This window comes from Mesoplodon bidens (assembly GCF_964165515.1).
Source record: "Mesoplodon bidens genome assembly, chromosome: 3".
In the NCBI taxonomy this organism is placed as follows: domain Eukaryota; kingdom Metazoa; phylum Chordata; class Mammalia; order Artiodactyla; family Ziphiidae; genus Mesoplodon; species Mesoplodon bidens.
In genome coordinates, this window is record NC_138178.1 from 35328564 (window position 1) to 35349501 (window position 20938).

The 20938-nt window shown below is 43.8% G+C and overlaps 1 protein-coding gene across 1 annotated transcript in view; it reads right to left on the bottom strand.

The window, feature by feature from the left end:
• Positions 1-20938, bottom strand: part of SH3GL3 (SH3 domain containing GRB2 like 3, endophilin A3) — a gene marked incomplete at its 5' end in the record, with an annotated part of 149625 nt that overhangs the window by 105106 nt on the left and 23581 nt on the right. The window lies entirely within an intron of this gene.

A 20938-nucleotide genomic window follows, 5' to 3' on the forward strand; every position in this document is an offset into this window, starting at 1 on the left:
ACAGGTGTGCTGAGAACTAGGACCAACACAAAACTGAATCCAGGAAATAGGTGCAGTTAAGTGCAGCAGCCTCACCCTGTCTCCTACTGGGTGTTTCCTATCTACACTCACATTCCATGAAATGTGGTAACTGTCACAGACCTCACTCACTCTAGGTACCAGAACTGCTGGAGCTCTGAGGCAGCCCCAAGGAAGGTGCCAAAGGTTTCTTTTGTGATTATCATGTCCTGTAAATGATCCACACCTTTGGTCTGCAATTCTGCTTTCCATTTCCACACTGGTGAGGAAAATGCATTCTCCTCGGAGAAGGTGATTCCTGAACACCAAATTAGACCCTCAGAGAGAAGGCTGTAATTTAGATACACAGTTGTCACAGTCTAAAACCATAGCCACATCTTCTGATGACTTTAAGTCATTCTCCAGATCAGAAGTTTACATTATTCCTAGAGAGAAATCTGATCGTTATTAAATTTGTCTGAATGTGAAATAACTGCAATTAACATTATTGATAAAATACCTCTTTTCCTAATGAATCATCAGGTTTCTTTCCTCTCCTACAAACTGTCCAAAAGGAGGCTGGTAAGTCTTAAATGCAAGATAGGTTCTCATATGTCTAGAATAAGTAACTAAGATCTTGCAACCAAACAAGAAAATGAATAAATCGACCTTCAAATGTCTGTTCTCCTCGTGATATCAATAATCCCATTCTGAATTCCACCTTTACTTTCCCATTAAGGACCATAATAAGCAAAATGAATTAAAAAAAATTTGTAAGTCAGGAGGAGACAAAAATATTGGAGCAAAAAGTACTTTTATGATGCACTTTACAAATCTAAAATTGGAATTTACCTTAAGATACAGCCTTCATAATTTGGGTTGTTTATACAGGCATACCTTGGAGATATTGTGAGTTCAGTTCAAGACCACCACAATAAAGTGATGATCACAATAAAGTCACACAATTTTTTTTTGTTTTCCAGCACATACAAAAGCTATGTTTACACTATACTGTAGTGTACTAAGTATGCAATAGCATTATGTCTAAAAAAAATGTACATATCAATCTAAAAATACTTTATTAACAAAAAATGTTAATTATCATCCAAGCCTTCAGCAAGTCATAATCATTTTCCTGGTGGAGGGTCTGCCTCAATGCTTATGGCTTCTGACTGGTCAGGGTGGTGGATGCTGAAGGTTGGGAGGCTGTGCCAACTTCTTAAAACAAGACAACAGTGAAGTTGCCGCATCAACTGACTCTTCCCTTCATGAACAATTTCTCTGTAGCAGGCAATGCTGTTTGGTAACATTTTATCCACAGTAGAACTTCTTTCAAAATTGGAGTCAATCCTCTCAAACGCTTCCACTGCTTTATCAACTAAATTTATTTCTAAATTTTTTGTTGTCATGCCAACAATCTTCACAGCATCGTCATCAGGAGTAGCTTCCATCTCAAGAAACCTTTTTTTTTTTCCTAATCCGTAAGAAGCAACTCCTCATCCATTCAAGTTTTATCAGGAGAGTTAAACAATTCAGTCCCATCTTCAGGCTCCACTTCTAATTCTAGTTCTCTTGCTATTTCCACCACATCTGCAGTTACTTCCTCCACTGAAGTCTTGAACCCCTCAAAGTCATTCATGAGGGATGGAATCCATTTCTTCCATACTCCTGTTAATGTTCTTATTTCTATCTCTTTCCATGAGTCACAAATATTCTTAATGGCCTCTAGAATGATGAGTCCTTTCCAGGTTTTCAAATGACTTTGACCAGATCCATCAGAGGAATCACCATCGATGGCAGCTGTAGCCTTTCAAAATGTGTTTCTTAAATAATGAGACTCGAAAATCTAAATTACTCCTTGATCCATGAGCTACAGAATAGATGCTGTAATAGCAGGCATGAAAACAACATGGATCTTGTTGTACATCATCAGAGCTCTTGGGAGACCATGTACCTTGTTGATGAGCAGTACTATTTTGAAAAGAATCTTTTCTTCTAAGCAGTAGGTCTCAACAGTGGGCTTAAAATATTCAGTGGGCTTAAAATGTTGTAAACAGATGTGCTGTCATCTAGGCTTTGTTGTTTCATTTATAACACAGAGTATATTTGGCATAATTCTTAAGGGCCCTAGGATTTCCAGAATGGTGAATGAGCACTGGCTTCAACTTAAAGTCACCAGCTGCATTAGCCCCTAACAAAGCCTGTCCTTTGAAGCTTGGAAGCCAGGCATTGACTTCTCCTCTCTAGCTATCAAAGTCCTAGATGGCATCTTCTTCCAATAGAAGGCTGTTTCATCTACATTTAAGATCTGTTGTTTAGTGTAGCCACCTTCATTTATTATCTTAGTTAGATCTTCTGGGTAACTTGCTGTAGCTTCCACATCAGCACTTGCTGCTTCACCTTGCCCTTTTATGTTATGGAGGCCAGAGGAGCGGGAGAGAGATGGGTAACAGCAGGTCAGTAGAGAAGTCAGAACACAGAAATTTATTAAGTTCAGTCTTACATGGGCGCAGTTCATGCCACCTCAAAACACTTGCAATAGTAACATTAAAGATCACTGATCACAGGTCACCATAACAAATATAATAATACTTTAAAAGTTTGAAATATTGCTGGAATTACTAAAATGTGACACAAGACACAAAGTGAACAAATGCTGTTGGAAAAATGGCACCAGTAGACTTGCTTGACACAGGGCTGCCACAAACCTTTAATTTGTAAAAAAAAAAAAAAAAAAAAAAAAAAACCCAGTATCTGCTAAGTGCAATAAAGCAAGGTATGCCTCTACTGTTAAGTTTCACAGAATGTAAAAACTCAGGGTTTTTTTAGACAAATTTATTCAATTTACTTTCATAAAGTTGTTAACTGTGCCATAAACAGTGTTACAAGCTGGTGGCTTTCAAAAAATTGAATAGTTCCTGCCTGTTTTTGATAAGCAAACAACAACTTTGGAACACTGAATAAAAATCAGGTGGAAACAACAAAAAAAGGTGAATGGATAAAGAAGATGTGGTACATATATACAATGGAATATTATTCAGCTATTAAAAGGAATGCAGTTGGGTCATTTGTAGAGATGTGCATGGACCTAGACACTGTCATACAGAGTGAAGTAAGCCAGAAAGAGAAAAACAAATATCATATATTAATGCATATATGTGGAATCTAGAAAAACGGTACAGATGAACCTATTTGCAAAGCAGAAAAGGTAGTATTTTCTACTCTTAAGGTCATGAACAGCATAAACCAGTCCCCAGAAAGTTGTAAATCTCAGGAACAGAGAGAGGACAAAGAAAAATACTCCAAAATTTATGACTGTAACTTTTACCAAAGGATCTTTCTTAGCCTTCTAGAAAGCAGAGCCTGAGGCAAGGATTGAAGTGCTGACAATTTATTCCAGAAGCACAAGCCCAGGACTGTGAAGGTGAGGAGAAAAAGGGAGTGAGGCAAGGAAAGATACTAAAGAGTGTGCAATAAAGCATGTGATCATGCTGACACTTTCAAAATAAGCCAGGAAGACAGCAGCACGATCCAGTTCCCGTCTGTGCTAGGTCCCAACAAATCAATAAGACAATTCCAATCCTCACAGAGATCCAAATCTACTCAAGGAAACACGCATCATTCACTAAACAAATATTTACTGAGTGCCTCGTTCGTGTGCTAGACACTCCTCTAGGCCTGGAGACTCAGTGATTAATAGTCAAGAAAATGACACAGAATGGTAAACAATGAGAATTGTACTAATTATAACCCTGAGTAAATGATTACTAGTGTTTTAACTAGTCGTCCTGCGACCCGAGTCAAGTATATGAAATCCCATCAGTACACAGGGGTTTAAGAGCAAACAAATAAACAACAATTATACAACACACCAGGGTTTGGGCACTAAATGAGGAGATCTGGATAAAATCCTGGAAAATGGAACCAGAATCCAGGAACCTAGCAAGTCCCTGACATTTTGCAAGATGTGTTATTTCAGGAAAAGGTGCCAGTCTGCTGAAAAAACTGACATATGAAATTAGACAAGATCCCACTGAAAGGAATGGGGTAGGGAAGTCCACTTGCCTGCTGGTGTGGCAGCCACTTGCTATCAGTGAGGGGCCCGCTGAATGGATGCCAGCTCAGATAGAATCACTCTGGAGGAAGGACCCACATTCTGAGTCCAGGTCCCAATCTCCAACCAATTACCTGGAGCTTGACTACATTTGGGTTCCCAATATTTCGTAGGGGACCGCAGGTGGCCACAGTCCCTTATTTGGGGTGTGGGATAAAGAAATAAATCCCTGTGTTGAATATAATGATTGTAATAAGGTATAATGATAGTAATAACCTTTGCAGGCATTTTTATGTGCATATGTTTCATTTACTTTTTAAGCCTTATGAGAATCATACATATTGAACCTGTAACTATACTTTAAAACATTTAAGAGAAATTAATTAACAGACTATATAAATGGTATTGTTTGCGGGATTTAATTGGTTAAATTTATAAATTTAGCACTATTCAAAGAGCAAGTGAAATGAGTGCTTTTCATTTTAACCAAATATTACTAGATTTACAAATAAATTTACAAGAGTTCCAAGTTGTCCTTAAAAGCTTACAGTAGAATCGGTTTTTACATTTATAACTTTAATGAATTAGATATTGGATAAAATACAGGCATACCTCAGCAATATTGCAGGTTCAGTTCCAGACCACTGCAATAAAGCATATCACAATAAAGCAAGTCACACAAATTTTTTGGCTTCCCAATGCATACAGAAGTTATGTTTGCACTATACTGTAGTCTACTAAGTGTGCAATAGTATTGTCTAAAATTAATGTGCATATCTTAATTTAAAAATGCAAAGCAGGGCTTCCCTGGTGGCGCAGTGGTTGAGAGTCCGCCTGCCGATGCAGGGGACACGGGTTCGTGCCCCGGTCTGGGAAGATCCCACATGCTGCGGAGCAGCTGGGCCCGTGAGCCATGGCCGCTGAGCCTGTGCGTCCAGAGCCTGTGCTCCGCAATGGGAGAGGCCACAACAGTGAGAGGCCCGCGTACCGCAAAAAAAAAAAAAAAAAAAAAAAAAAAAAAAAAATGCAAAGCAAAAAAACCCCACCCAATTAGTAACAATAGTTTCATGTGATGTGCAATAGTAACATCACAGATCACCACAACAAATATGATAATAAAGAAAAAAATTGAAATATTGTTAAAATTATCAAAATGTGACACAGAGATATGAAGTAAGCAAATGCTGTTTAAAAAATGGTTCCGGTAGACTCGCTCAGTGCAGGGCTGCCACAAACCTTCAATTTGTAGAAAATGCAACGTCTACGAAGCACAATAAAATGAGGTATGCCTGTACTGGTAATCATAAATCTCTCTTTCTGAGCCCTCAGAAATCAAAAACCAAAGGGACAAGAAAGACACGATAGGCCAGGTAAGTACAAAATGCTATAAGAACACTGACAATGGAGCAACCAATTCTGGGGGGGGAAGGTGGCTGTGCAAGAAACAGAGGCAAAAAATCCTAAAGCCGCAGGTGATGTTTCAACAGAGTTTTGAGAGAAGGAAAACAGCAGGTGGACAGTGGAGGGAGGCTGAAGGGAAGCATACATCAGCACAGAGGAGCATGGGCGTGGCCCACCGGGGTAAGCCAACAGGGCACGGGGTGGAACCTGCAAGTGGTTCTGAATGGCTAGAGCTGGGTCAGCAGGCACAGGTACAGGAGGGGTGGGCCTGACAGCAACGGAAACCAATAGAGGTTTATCCTGAGGGGCCTCTGAAGGATTTTTTTTTTTTTACATCTTTATTGGAGTATAATTGCTTTACAATGGTGTGTTAGTTTCTGCTTTATCACAAAGTGAATCCGTTATACATATACGTATGTCCCCATATCTCTTCCCTCTTGCATCTCCCTCCCTCCCACCCTCCCTATCCCACCCCTCTAGGTGGTCACAAAGCACGGAGCTGATCTCCCTGTGCTATGCGGCTGCTTCCCACTAGTTATCTATTTTACATTTGGTAGTGGGCATGACATAATCAGATTTGTGTTTTAGCAAATCCTTCTGGCAAGGTATGGAAGATGGCCTGGAGGGGGAGAAAAGGTGGGTGTATAAGCAAGGTATGCCCTCAGTGTACAGTGGTGGTGGGTACAGAGAAGAGTTAACAAGTCTTAAAGTATTCAGGAAGTAAAATCTACAGAATGTGGGCCCTGGAGAGATGTGGCTGTGGAGTGTGTGCCTAGCACAGTGCCAAGGAAGTAACTAAAGACAATCAATTGAACAACAAATTTGTTCAATGTGTCGAACAAATGATGAATAGAATAACAGCAACAATATCAAAACGTGTCGTTTACTGGAAGTTACTGGGTGTTGAGCCCTTTGCCAAGAGTTTTGCCTTTATTATCCAATTTCATCTTCACATCAATCCTTTAAGGCAGGTTATATTTATTGTCCTCATTTTGCAAATGAGGAAACCAAGACACAGGGACATTCAATTACTTGCCCAAGCTCACCCAGCTACTCGGAAGAGGAGGCAGGATTGAAACCTGGGTAATCAAGCTCCAGAATTCTTTGCCCAAAGGTGAAGGATGGTTTTACAGTTTCTAGCAATTGGAGTGATGAAAAGGTTTGGGTGGGGGAAAAAAAGTATAATTTCGGACAAAAATTTAAGATGTGTGTAGGGCTTCTAGATACAGATGTTTAGGAAAACTGTCAATAGCTCAAGAGAAATGTCAGGAAGCACAAACACAGATTTGGGAATTATCAATAGGAGGTCCCATGGATCATGAGAGTGGATGGGATCACGGAATATGAACAGAGTGAAAGGAGAAAGAGGACCAGGTGATCACTGATCACTCCTAGTCATCACTAATTTTAAAGAGATGGGAAGAGAAAGAGAAGCCGGAAAATAAAATAGAGTGGTCAGAGAGGTAAGAGTTCCACCAGCAGAGTGGTGTGGCAGGAACCACAGTAGAAGGCAGAAGTAGAAGCCTTCGAGAAGGAGGGAGTCAAAATGCACAATAAAGCAAAGTGGCCAAACAAGATAAAGACAGAAATGCCTGTTGTATTCTTTTTTTTTTTTTTTTTTTTTTTGCTGTACGTGGGCCTCTCACTGTTGTGGCCTCTCCCGTTGCGGAGCACAGGCTCCGGACGCGCAGGCTCAGCGGCCATGGCTCACGGGCCTAGCCGCTCCGCGGCATGTGGGATCTTCCCGGACCAGGGCACGAACCCGTGTCCCCTGCACCGGCAGGCGGACTCTCAACCACTGCGCCACCAGGGAAGCCCGCCTCTTGTATTCTTTTAAGAAGACGTGGGTAACCTTCAATTAACTGAAGCAGTTCCAGAGAGAGAATGAGAGCAAGGCAGATTACACTGGGTGGAGGGGGATAACGCGATAAGGAAGTAGAGGCAAAGGGTAGAGATACGCTTTGTAAAAGTCTAGCGGTGAAGGAAAGAAGGAGATGGGAGAGGCTTGAGGGAGAGACAGAGCCATGGGAAGGATTTGCAGAAGAGGCAACGCTGATTAAGACTTAGTCAGTAAAGGAGAGGTTGAAGATGGGGGGGAGAGGCTAGGATTGATGCCGTGAGGTCTCAGGATCGCGATGATTCTGGAAGAGCCACCACAAACAGTGGAAGAGGAAGCCATTCGGGGACATGATAAATGATTAGTGACTTCCCCTGAAGCCAAAGCCATACATTTGTAACATCAGCATAGTTGTAAGATCTTCTCCAGCAGTTCCTGGCAGCCCCTGGTAGGAGAGAAGACAGATGTCAGATTGCTCCAGAAACATATGAAAGACGAGGAAGTGACGGGTTTGCAGGGGTCTGTGAGAAAGGGGCTGTACCCTGCACGCGATCCGGGCAGGCAGGAAAGGAAGAGGAGCCAGAAGATATCCGAACGAGCTTCAGGAAAAGAGCAGGACCTGCCAGCACTGCTGAGCTACCTCGGAAGTAACAAGCTGAGTGGAAGCTTCCTACTGACCTGGAATCACAGCTAAGGTCCAAACTGAAGATCAAACACTCATAATATCCCACGTTCAAAGTGACCAAGAAGCTTCCGCTGCCCTGCACTTTCTTAGAGATGCCAACACTGGTCCTGCCCCCCACCCGCGCCAACTGCTCTCCCTCCCGCCTGAACACTCCCCCAATCAATAGAAGGAGGGGATGCAGGAGAGGAAGGTAGTAGCCGGCCTTGTGGGGAAAAGGGTCCTTCAGGGTGAGAGGGACATACAACACCTAAGCCAGACGAGTTGGGTTCAAATCCCATATCTGCCACTGGTAAGCTATGTGACCTAGGGCAATATATATCCACTCTGGTCCTCAGACTTCTCGTCTACAAAAGGGGGATAATAATACCTACTCCAAATGGTTGTTACAGGGATTAAATCAGTTAAATTATTTAACATGCTTAGAATTGTACTATGTAAGTATTAGCTATTTTTCTTATTTCTTCCCCTTCTCATGGGAAACCAGTGCAGGTGCTTCCCCTTCCCCAAAGCCAAGTCACGGGGTCTCCCATGGGGACCACTTGCAACATTTGGAGATGCCTCCAAAGAAGGAACACTGCTCTCCTTGGCCCTCAGAGGGTGGGAAAGAGGACTCCAGTTAGTTCCCCTGTCTCAACAAGAAGTTGCAAGGCAGGGAACAGCAGGAGAGGAGCCATGGGGCTTTCCAGGAGCATCAGGGCTAAGTAAGGAACACAGCACCAGGAGAAGAGGGTAGGATTCTATACCACTGATGGCACCAAAGGGAGAAGACCCAGCTCACTCTGGAGGAGGGAGTCCTCCGCAGTCGGGGGGCTAAGGCAAAGCTGTTCACCCCAAGCAGAACCAGAGCAAGGCCAGGACCTCCCCCCAACACACACCACCTCTAGGTCGGAGACACAGAAGAACTCGGCCTCTGCAGCTGTCCCTCTTGCACCCAGCACCAGGGGAAGAAACCCCTAGAAGGAGGAGAGGGAAGAGATTCCTCAGAGCCTGAGCACAGCCCCTCCTGCACCCCAGCAGCCAGGATCCCGCCTCCTCCAGCCACACCGCAGGGAACAAGTTAGGTCACAGTTTCAGAAACGAAAGGTGCTGTAAACACGGAGACTGGCAGGAAAGCTTTGGCTCTAATCAAGGTATCCTGAGGGTCATAATCTGCAGAAGGAAAGTAGAATTTGCTCCCACACAGTGGAGAGCACTTATCAGCAAAAATAAAACCAGGTCTTACGTTTGTACAGAGCTAAGGCCTCTCCTTAAATAAGACAAATATGAAAGACCTTCAGCCGGCAGGTTCTCCATGGCCACCCTCACTCCACCTGCTCCACTGACTAAGTGCATCACAAACCAGCCCCACAGGGTGGAGGTTGCCGTTCCACTTGAGGCCCACAGCCTGGAATATCTGTGGTCAGCCTCAGGAGGTAGACCCAGCCTAAACCTGGCCCATGTGTTCAGTATACAAGATAGGGCTTCTGCCTCACTTTCTCAATTATGCTCTGATTTCACTCTGGAAAAGTCCAGATCATTTGGCTGATGCCCTGACAACTACCCTAGCTTTCTCCAACCCTCTCTCCCCGAGGACTAAACTCTTTCCTTGTTGGAACCTCCCCTGATGGGAGTTTCCATTCCTCTTCTTAGAACCATGGTGGCACTTCTCCCTCTCTTGCCCCCTACCACCACTATTATACCCCTGGAGTACTGCCAAGGCCAAAGTCACCACAGCCCACTAGAGTTACTGACCACAGCACTAACAGAGAATCCCACAATCTGGCCTGACCCCCAGTCTCCAGGCCCACCCCTCCCAACCTGTCCACTCCAGCAGTTCTGGGCTATAACAGTCAAGACCATGTCGGTATGACTACATTGGGAGAGGGAGGGCACTTACAAATTGGAGAGTAGATGCAACAGGATCAGAGGAATAGTTGGTTTCAGAGCAGAAGCTGATAGGATGGAATTTAAGATTTCAAGGTGAAGCAGTGAGTGATACCAGAGTCTCTAGTCTGGCTATGGGAATGGGTGGACACAGTGGGGGAAAGGAAGGCTGCCAGTGTGGAGAAGGGCCAAGAACTCATCTGCTTAGCGGCTGACCCATCCAAAACAAAGCTGGCGTGTCACAGTGCCAAGGCTGGGAAGAGGATAATTTAATCTTGACTCAGAGGAGAAGGGACCATAAGGGTGTTCAAGTGCTTCTTTTTGTGTTCTTTTAACATTTTCTTTTGGAAATTTTTGAACATATCACAAAAGTAGACAGAACATCATAATGAACTGCCAGTTAGCCATCACCCAGCTTCAACAATTGTTGAAAATTTTGCCCATCTTATTTCACTAGTATCCCCCTCCTGGTACACCCCCCGCCCCCCACTGTTGATTATTTTAAAGCAAATCCCAGACATCATATAATTTCATTTGCAAATAACTGAGTATGTATGTATCTCTAAGAAGTAAGTGCTCTTCATTGTTTTCAACATTACCAGAAATAATTTTCACACGTAAAAATACTTAACAATAATTCCTTAATACCATCTGACATCCTCTTGGTGATCATATTTCCTCAATAGACTTATGCCTCTTTACAGATGGTTTGTTTGAGATGGGAAGCAAATAAGGCCCACATGTTCATTGGATTGATTTGTCTCTGTCTTAGCTTGGTTTCCCCCAGAAACAGGTTCCAAGGCAAGGATTTAAGTGCAAACTGTTTATTTGGGAGGTTATAGCAGGAACACTAGTGGAAGAATAGGAAAATGAGCCAGGGAAGGGAAGAAAGCCAACAAAGGGTACACACCACTGGGGACAAATAGAGCACGGCTCCTCTGGACAACTCTGGGAGACAGTGTGGGGCACCCCCGAGCGTTACCCCAGCCCTGAGATGGGGAGGAAGCCTGGGTATTTATCCACCTTCCCCATCCATCACTGGATGAGGACTGCTTCCAGGGGCATTAACTCTCCAGGCCATAAATTCTCTGGCTCTCTGCTCTGCTTGCCATGCGTAATCCTACAGACAGAATGAAAGCCCTGGGGCAGAGGGTCACCAGAGTTCCCAGCAGGGTATCAACTGTAGCTGCTCCAGTCCACTAGAAGTTTCTTTCATCTACATTTCCTTCTCTGTCTTGTTCTTTGCCCTTCATTTACTGAAGAAGTGTGTCATCTGTCCTTTAGAATTTCCGCATTGTAGATTTGGTGGATTACATTCCCATGGTGTTATTTAACATGTTCTGCTATCTTCAACATTTACTGTGAATTAAATAGTTAGAGACTGATCAGATCCCGATTCTATCTTTTAACAAGAAGACCTATGGGTGACACCATGACCTTCCAGTTGCATCACATCAGGAGATAAGGATCTCTAACAACTAAAGGTTTGTCTAGCTTTAAACAAATTTTCCTCCTCTTTCATTGGTTGGCTATATTCCTTAATCCAGCATATTCCCAAGCAGGCCAACTTCTTCCAAATGATGTGGAAGCTGAGCAAATATGAAGTAGACAAGTCAAGCTCTGTGTCATCCAAAGGCCTCGCTGGAAATTTTCAGGGAGGGTTTGCTTGTGACTTAGAACACACACCCGAATATGTCATTTATTCTCCCATTGCTCAGAGTGCATTTCAAATACCAACCTCCTTTTTTTTTTTTTTTTTTTGCGGTACGCGGGCCTCTCACTGTTGTGGCCTCTCCCGTTGCGGAGCACAGGCTCCGGACGCACAGGCTCAGTGGCCATGGCTCACGGGCCTAGCTACTCCACGGCATGTGGGATCTTCGCAGATCGGGGCACGAACCTGTGTCCCCTGCATCAGCAGGCGGACTCTCAACCACTGCGCCACCAGGGAAGCCCCCAACCTCCTTTTGAAACCAACTTCCATACCAAAACAGTGCAAGCACCACATGTATCTCTCTGACTTTGAATTCTGCATGTGTGCATCTGCTTACACTGTAAGCTTCAACAAATTCCAAAGTGGAGAGATGCTTAGACCCTCTCAATCTTACCTACACCATGTCATGAGAAAAGTCTGCCTTACTGCATTGTAAGGCACATAGAATGCACGCTAAAGAAAGAGGCTAAGGCTCTTGAAGAAATGCTAAAATTAAATTCAGAGAATGATCTAGCCCAAAGGAATGCTTCATACAATACTGACAAGTTGAAAATCTTCAGTAATTGATGTCTGGTAAAGAACCTCATTGTAGTTTAATTATCCAAGGTCATTGCTACTTGCCTCCATCAAACCTTCTCCAGACCAGAGTCCATGTTGTCAATTCACTCATTCAAGAAACACTGACCGTTGGAGCTCAGGAAGGGTCCCAGGCTCCAGTGGGAAAGAGTTTCTCTTTATCTCCTCTGTGATGCCAGTTCCTTCAATGTCATCCCAGACTCACAATATTCCAGCCTATACATCTTCTTAAAAAGGCAGCAGGGACAGTGATCTGTTTTTACTCAAAACACTCTGACACCAAATGTGTGGATTTTTCTTCCACCCAACAACCAATTCCCTAATTCTCCAATACCAACTGAGTGTCCTACAATTCAGTTCTGACACTAATTACCTGGAGTTGGCATCAGACTCCACAGGTTTCAAGGCTCCATCCCACAAGACTGCCCTCACTTCAGATGCCAGACACAAGTATCGGGTCTCCAGTTACCCACACGTCTGTCCCACTTGGCTACAAGGTTGGGGATTCCCACAATCTCCTCCTTAGGTTTGATAATTTGCTAGAAAAGCCGACAGAACTCAGGAGAGCACTTTACCATTAATAGTCTATTATAAAGATACAACTTAGGAACAGCCAAATTCAAGAGACGCACAGAGCAAGGAAGTGAAGCGGGGAGCAAGGAGCTCCCATGCCCTCTCAGGGCACACCACCTCCATGTGTTCACCAACTGGAAGGTTCTCTGAACCTCTTCTTTTAAGAGTCTTTACTGAGGTGTCATCAGGTAGGCATTATGGATTAAATCTTTGTCCATTGGTGGTTAACTCAATCCCCACTCCCTCTCCCCTCCCTGGAAGTCAGGGGGTAGGGCTAAAAGTTTCAACCCTCTATTTATGCCTTGTTCTTTCTGGTGACCAGCCCCCATCCTAAATCTATCCAGGAGCCCCGACTCAACAGTAATCTCATTAGCATATAAAAGACACTCATCACTTAGGAGGTGCTGAGGATTTGGGAAGCTGTGTGCCAGGAGCCAGAGACAAAGAACCAGGTGTCAGAGCACCCTCTCCTTCTTCACTATGCCTATGGTGGATATTTCAAAACCTATAAATGACATTTTCTACCCACTGCATTTATCAGAAAAAAAAAAAAAAACTCTTATCCCCAAGAGACCACCTGAGTGGCTTCCTTTCCACGTGGAGGCCGAGCCATTCTGATGACTCCCAGTGTCCTTCTGGCCTTTATCCATCAGTGACCAGCATCTAAGAGTCACCTGGAACAGTGCAGTGTGTAGACAGCAAAGCCTCTGCTAATCAAGGTCCTCAGAAAATAACAACAACAAATCATCACAAAGCATTCATTAATGGGGCACAGCAGGAGGGAGGCAGCCTAGACCCACGGAGAAGGGGAGGCCAAATATCCAAGCGTGGCAATGTCTTGAGGGTCCCAACTTCGTCCTTCTCTCTGAAGTTAGTTCTTACACAAGGTCATCAGTCTCTTCCCAACGTCTTAGCTGACCTCTGTGGGCCAAACAATTCTGTCCCTGATGACCCCGTTCCCCCAGCCTGCCAAAAAATGCCCAGGCCCTGGAGATAGGTTCAGTTCCCTCTTACCTGTCCAGCTAGCTAGTCATCTCCTTTATCTCTAGATAATTCCCACTAGACTCCACTGACAACAGGTACAAACCTGTGCCACAGGCTGTTCTCTCTCAAATAGGCATAATTCCCCTGCTTGACTTCACCTGGAAAGGGCACACTGGTTCAGCCTCTTCATTTTAAATAGAAGTGGAGGCCCATAGGGGTTAAGTGACTTTCCCAAGATCACCAAGCAGTGGCAGATTGAAATCTGAAACTGTTGTGCCCCAGTATTACTGGACCATTCAATATGAAAGGAAGCTTGTGTTTGTAGCTATGGAAGAATAATGCGGTTTGCAAATACATAAAGTTGTCCCTAGGCTATCAAACACTGGCTAAGGACTGAGTAATAGAACAGCTACTACTATGGGGGCACAAGGGAGAGTCTTCATCCCCATCAAAGGAAGCAGTAAGCATCCTGGAAAAGCAAACTGGATGAAAGTGGAAAAAGGGATGGAGAGATGGAGGTAATGGTAGTTGACCCTGGATAATGGAAATTAAGTGGTTTTAGCCTTTTTCCCTTAGCTTTACTGTGATGCTTGAATTTTCTTCTCAAGTAGGTATTTATCATCTTAATTAGGGAAAGTAGACCAATAAGCCTGATGCCTAGAGTCACACTCAGAAGCCAGCCTCATTTCCTGGGAGTCATACAAGATATTATACCTGCCTGGAGAATGCCATCAGAAGAAACAAAGCATTCCGTAAGCCATGAAACGTACCAGCTCTTTACAAGGCATCCCATCCACTAGCACAAACCATGCTGGACTCTCAGGGCACCGCATTCAACCCTGGTGCACAGCATTATAGCTTCAGAACTGGCCAGGATCTTTGTCAGAAAGTCAACTTCAGTCTTCTGTGTCAGGGGAGGCAGATAACTAACAGTGCCTAGATGCTCACTAAAGTCCCCATGAAAACTAAAAATAGCAATAGGTCTGGGCAAGATAAGAGTGCATTTACCATATACCAAAATCAGAAGGATCTTCCACTGATGGGAAGGAATTCAGGTATATAGTCACTGACAAGTGAACATCAGCCCCCAAACCAAAAGTGGCTGCAGTGTGAAACTGAGTACATCGTTCAGAGAACACACCCTTTCCATCACAGACATTGTAGATTTGTGTGCTTACCATACAGTTTTCTAGTAAGTAGCAATCCCATGACCTGCTCTAACAAATTCAGTATGTAGAACACCACAGTGTTCCCGCACATGGAAGTCAGGGTCTTGAGGAAAAGGTGCCTTTTTCTAATTCACAAAGAGCACCATATAGGCTAGCAGTGACCTCATCAATACCCTAACTCCACTGGCTGCTCCTCCACAAAACTCTGAGGGATTCAATCCAAAGCACATAACCAGCCTGACACTGTTGGGAACCCCTTTCTGAAGAAGTCGAGTCCCTATGTCTCATCAATAACTTTCTTGCCTCATCCATCCTGAAGCAACAGCTTCTAGGGAGCAACCCAGCAAGATGCAGAGATGACCAGACCAACTGCGTTCCTGGGTGACCTTGGAATAGTGCCTGCAGGCAGGTATACATTTTCATGCAATGAAAGTTTGATCAGAGGTGGCCTCAGGCCCTGCAGGGCCAATGTCCATTTTATCACTTGTCAGAAAATGGACGGTGGGGGGAAAAGAAGCTATGTCAGCCAAAAACAGCTGCCCGAGATGTGTGACAGACCAGAACTGTCCCATTGGAGACACCGGCTCAGCCGCTGGCCTCAGTCGGTGAAGACAGGGAGGGCACTGTGAGTGAACAGTGTATCACATCCAGGAGCCAACACTAGGCTTATTCATGGGTAAGTAAATAGAAACACAACAGTCTGAGGCCTATGACCAGAATTTGAAGCATAGGAGAACAAAAATAGTTCCTCGAGGAATAAGAGCAAAGACCTTCTTGCACATAACTTTACTGCAGGGAAGAGTAAAAACTGCTTTGGGTCTGCGATAGGAAATGAGGGCACATTCCTCCAAAATAGGCCAAGTACAAAATAGAAGAGGCAAATGTATCCAACAGAATGAACTGAGTAAAGAAGAAACCACAGAGAAAATTAAAACATCATAGCCCAATTATAGGAAATTCGAGGCCGAGAGGAATGTGCTGAAAAACAGCATGAGGACACAATTAGACACAGCCCAAAGGTGGGACAGCTAGCCTGGTCATTTCAACAAACTGATGTCATGAGAGAAAAAGGAACAAAAAGAAAAAGATCAGGTGAAGGGAACTCTTCTAGATTATAAGAGATTTTAAAATGACCAAGCAATTCCACTCGTAGGTATATACCCAAAAGAACTGAAAAGGTACTCAAATATCTGTACACAGTATTGTTGTGTCCTGAATGTTTGTGTCTCCCCAGCCCCAAAATCCGTATGTTGAAGCACCAACTCCCAATGTGATGGTTATTTAGAGGTGGGGTCTTTGGGAGGTAATTACATTTAGGTAAGGAGGATGGATAAGGATTGGTATCCTTATAAAATGAAGAAGAGTCCAGAGCTCTCTCTTTCCCAAAGACATGTGGGAATAATTAGGGAAGTTTGCATACAGGCTGGGCATTGAATGATATAAAGAATCATTGTTAGGTGTGATAATGGTAGCATAGTTAAGGAGAAAAATGCCTTTATTTTTCAGATGTGCACACTGAAGTATTTGGGAACGAAATGTTATGATGTCTGTTAAAGTATTTCAGGAAAAAAGGAAGATGAAGCAAAGGCGGCAAAATGTTAACAATTGTGAGATGCAGGTGATGGGGTCGGGATATTAACTGTATTTTTCTCTTTAGTTTTCTGTATGTTTAAATTTTTTCATAATAAAGGTAAAAAAACCTCCCAATCAAAATCCCAGCAAGTTATTTTGTAGATATTGACAAACTGATTCTAAAGTTTTACATGGAGAGGCAAAAGATGCAGAATAGCCAAGACTGATACTGATACTGAAGAACAAAGTTGGAGGACTGAGGTTATCAGACTGTAAGGCTTACTATAAAGCTACAGTTAAATAAGACAGCACGATATTGGTGAAAGAATACACAAATAGATCAATGGAGCAGAATAGAGAGCTCACAAGTAGACTCCCATAAATATGGTCAAGTGATCTTTGACAAAGGAGCAAAGGCAGTACAATGGAGCAAAGATAATCTCTTCAACAAATGGTGCTGGAACAACTGGAATGACCAAAGGACTATAAAATTTGGAATCATCTAGATCCGCTTTCCAAATTGGGGCAACTCCAATCTACCTGGCAGCAGCTTTGAGAAATTTCTGAAAAACATAAAGCAGGCAAGAATGCCTGAAGCAAGGATGGATGGATCCCTCACTCACTGGTCAGACTGGCACACACAATGGGATAAATAAAGGGCCACAGAGTGGAAGTCCCACAGATGCCCCGAAAAGAGCACTCGTGGTAGTTACTAATGAAGGTGGTAGAGTGCCTTACCTAAACTTGGGGAAGACACACAAAGAGGAAAGGAACCATTGGCAAAGCAATTAAAGAAAACCCTGCCAGAGATTTCCTCCAGTTACATTCATTATTTCCACAAATATTAAGTGCCTGTTACATGAATCTGGGGCTGGGAACACAGCAGCAAACAAAACACACTTGGTGTCTAACTTCATGGTGGCTGCGCTATCCAATCCATACCCACTAGCTACATATGGCCATTTAAATTTTAATTTTAATGAATTAAAATTAAATAACATTTTAGAATTCTATCACAGTCGCATTAGCCACATTTCAAATGCTCAATAGCCATGTGTAGCTAGTGGTTATCAAATGCTCCCAGGAGCAGCCCTCAGCCAATGCTGGCAGGGCAGTTGGTAGATTAACGCCCCAGCCTCCTGCCTCTGGTTGGCATATCTCTGACGTGGCTTCCACGCTGTCTCTGAGAGTTCCCTGGCAAGCCTGAGCCCCAGGTGCCCTCAGAGGTCACTAATTTGGTAGCACGCCTTTCACTGGCTTCCTTTTCTCCACTGTCTCTCTTCCCCACTCCCCCACTGGTTTGCCCAGCATCACCTCAAAACCAACAACAACCAAAAAGCTGCCTCCCCACAAATCCCTGTTTCAAAGTCTGCTTATGGGAACCTTCAAACCAAGGAAACAATATACACAGTCCAGCTACGCTACCCCCCACCCTCAAACACGCTAACCACCAGAATATACTACCTACACTGTAAGTGAAGCGGCAAGGGTGTTCCTTCAGTGTTGACCCCAAATGTGCTCATCTTTGAAGGATCCTGAAAATATGCACCCAGCCCTTAAAACATAAATTACTAAGTGCAGACCTTAATGTATGCAGCATGGAAACATGTAGCATTGTGGAGGGGTTGAGGGAGAACTGAGAGACCTAAGTCATGACCCAAGCAGGCCTTCTGCTCCCCAGGGACCCAATAGTGGGTTCTCACATACGGACCTTATGAGGGTGAAGCTTGGCCAAATTCTGCTTTAAGGAGCAGAGTTTGATTTTCTGTCCCAGGCAGGAGGCCAGTGGAAAAATTTAACAGCTAGTGTTTATTGCATGTTTATTACATGCCGAGCCCTGTGCTAAGTACTTCAAGTGCATTAGCTCATTTAATCCTCTGAGTCCACCATGTTGGAGCTGTTTTTCTCCCCACTGTACAGAAGAGGAAACTGAGGTTTACAGAAGGGAAGGGGCTTGCCTAAGATTACACCACTACTACACTGCTGCGCTGGGACTCCAACCAGGTCTCCCTGACTCTGAACCCAAACTCTTCACCAACAGGTAACACACCTCCCTTCTAAATGATTATTATAATAAAATCACCATTTATTGAACCATATTATGTGCAAAGCACTTTAGATACGTAACTTCTTATCCTCACCACAACCCTCCAAGTTAGAATTGAGCCAGATACTATGTAAGCTTCATAAATACATTAGCCCATGGTTCTGATGAACCTAGGGGCAGGACAGGAATAAAGACACAGAGGCAGAGAATGGACTTGAGGACACGGGGGTGGGGGGGAAGGGTAAGCTGGGACGAAGTGAGAGAGTAGCATTGACATATATCCGTGACCAAATGTAAAATGTATGGCTAGTGGGAAGCTGCTGCATAGCAAAGAGATCAGCTCGATGCTTTGTGACCACCTCGAGCGGTGGGATAGGGAGAGTGGGAGGGAGACGCAAGAGGGAGGGGATATGGGGATATATGTATACATATAGCTGATTCACTTTGTTATACAGCAGAAACTAACACACCATTGTAAAGCAATTATACTCCAATAAAGATGTTAAAAAAAACAATAATAAATAAATACATTAGCCCTAGGAAGAGTTATCTCCATTTCATAGGTAAGAAGACTGAGGCACTAAGAAGCGTTTCCCCAGGGACTTTCCTGGTGGCGCAGTGGTTAAGCATCCACCTGCCAATGCAGGGGACATGGGTTCGAGCCCTGGTCCGGGAAGATCCTGCATGCCACGGAGCAACTAAGCCCCTGTGCCACAACTACTGAGCCTGTGTTCCAGAGCTCATGTGCCACAACTACTGAAGCCTGCACGCCTAGAGCCCGTGCTCCACAACAAGAGAAGCCACCGCAATGAGAAGCCCGCGCACTGCAACAAAGAGTAGGCTGCACTCATTGCAACTAGAGAAAGCCCACGCGCAGCAATGAAGACCCAATGCAGCCATAAATAAATAAATAAATAAATAAACAAACTTAAAAAAAAGAAAAATACTCAGGTTTTTTTTTTAAAAAAAGAAGCATTTCCCCAGCAAGTACCAGTGCAGAGAGCCAAGCCAGCTATATTCTCCTTCCTACCTGGGTGGGGCTCCTGGATTCCATCATGCTCTTCATCTTACCTGCGGAGAGACCCAGCTTCCTCCTCTGCAAACCCTGCTTGGTCAATGCTTAGAGGTAACTACGACTGATCGAGAGCTCCTACCTGCTCAGAAGAAACCCAGCAGCAGTCCTCCCAAGGCTCTGCCCCTTCCCTAACCTGCAAGTTGTCCCAGGTCCTGTCTTCTCAGAGTGATGTCACCCCATCCCATTAGCTTTCGGCTAAATGGCTTGGCCCTCGCTCTCTGGTCCCATGCAATCTCCCCTGCCTCGTACCCACCTTTTCTCACTGCCCCAAATGCCCTCAAGAGATCTCAATGAACAAATCAGTAGCCTTATCAAAGAAAAAACATATCATGGAGACTACAGGGCTTTTCGTCCTTGGAGAAGTAAATTAAATAAATCCAGTAATATTTGTTCCTTAATCTACGCTGGTCTTCTGATATTACACTCCTTATTTTGATGATAAGCTTCCAAGAATTTTTCAATTATGGCAATTTCAGCTGATTTCCATTCCCAAAGAATCCCCATGTAAATCTACCAAGGAGAATAGATACACCACATTTCTTTAAAATATTCATGTTTGGCAACTCAAAAGGGTACCATCTGCTTCACATAATTTCTGCATGAAGTTTCTGAAAAGCCTGCACAACATATATGATCCACTCCTGCTGCAACAGGAGCCAAAACATTCCACTGCTATTGTACAAACCGACTCAGGTTAACTGTGGCTGAAATTGGCCATGGACCTTGCAATGATCCCCTTAGAACACGGCTCACCAATTAAAATATACATATTTAATCAAAGTCATGCTAGAGAGGAAAGATAAACATGAAAATGACATCACCCTCAAGAATCATTTTTGAGCCCTGGGAAAAGCAAGTAGAGAACTGGCAAGAAAAGCAAATTGGGACTCTTTCAAAATGAAGCAAAGAAGAAGGCAAAATAAAGTCAGAATAATTAAAACAAGAAGGGAATGATGATGGGAGTGGAGGGAACTCAGCGAGGGGAGTAAGCACTGTTTCCCTGGTGAGGAATTACAATGCGGCACATGGCAAAATGCCTAACAACCTGTAAACAGAAAACACTATATCCCCATTGGAGTAAACACATCAAGGCCATTCCTCACCAGCACTGTAAACTCTGGAGAAAGGAGTTCGTTGGTGTGTAACAGACGGTGAGGCATTACCAGAAGTGACTTTGGGGTATGCAAGTCTCCTGAATTACAAAGTAAGAATGTATTCCAGAGCAAGTCCCTTCCCAGGTCACCAGGATGAATCAGAATTGTTAAGTGATTGGAGATCCTCCAAAAAACACACAACCCAATTGCAGATGCAGACAAAACGTTTTTTAGTGTTCTGTCCAGGGCTGCAGAAATGTTGCACACCAGCATACGTAAATTCCCTAGACTTACAGCTCA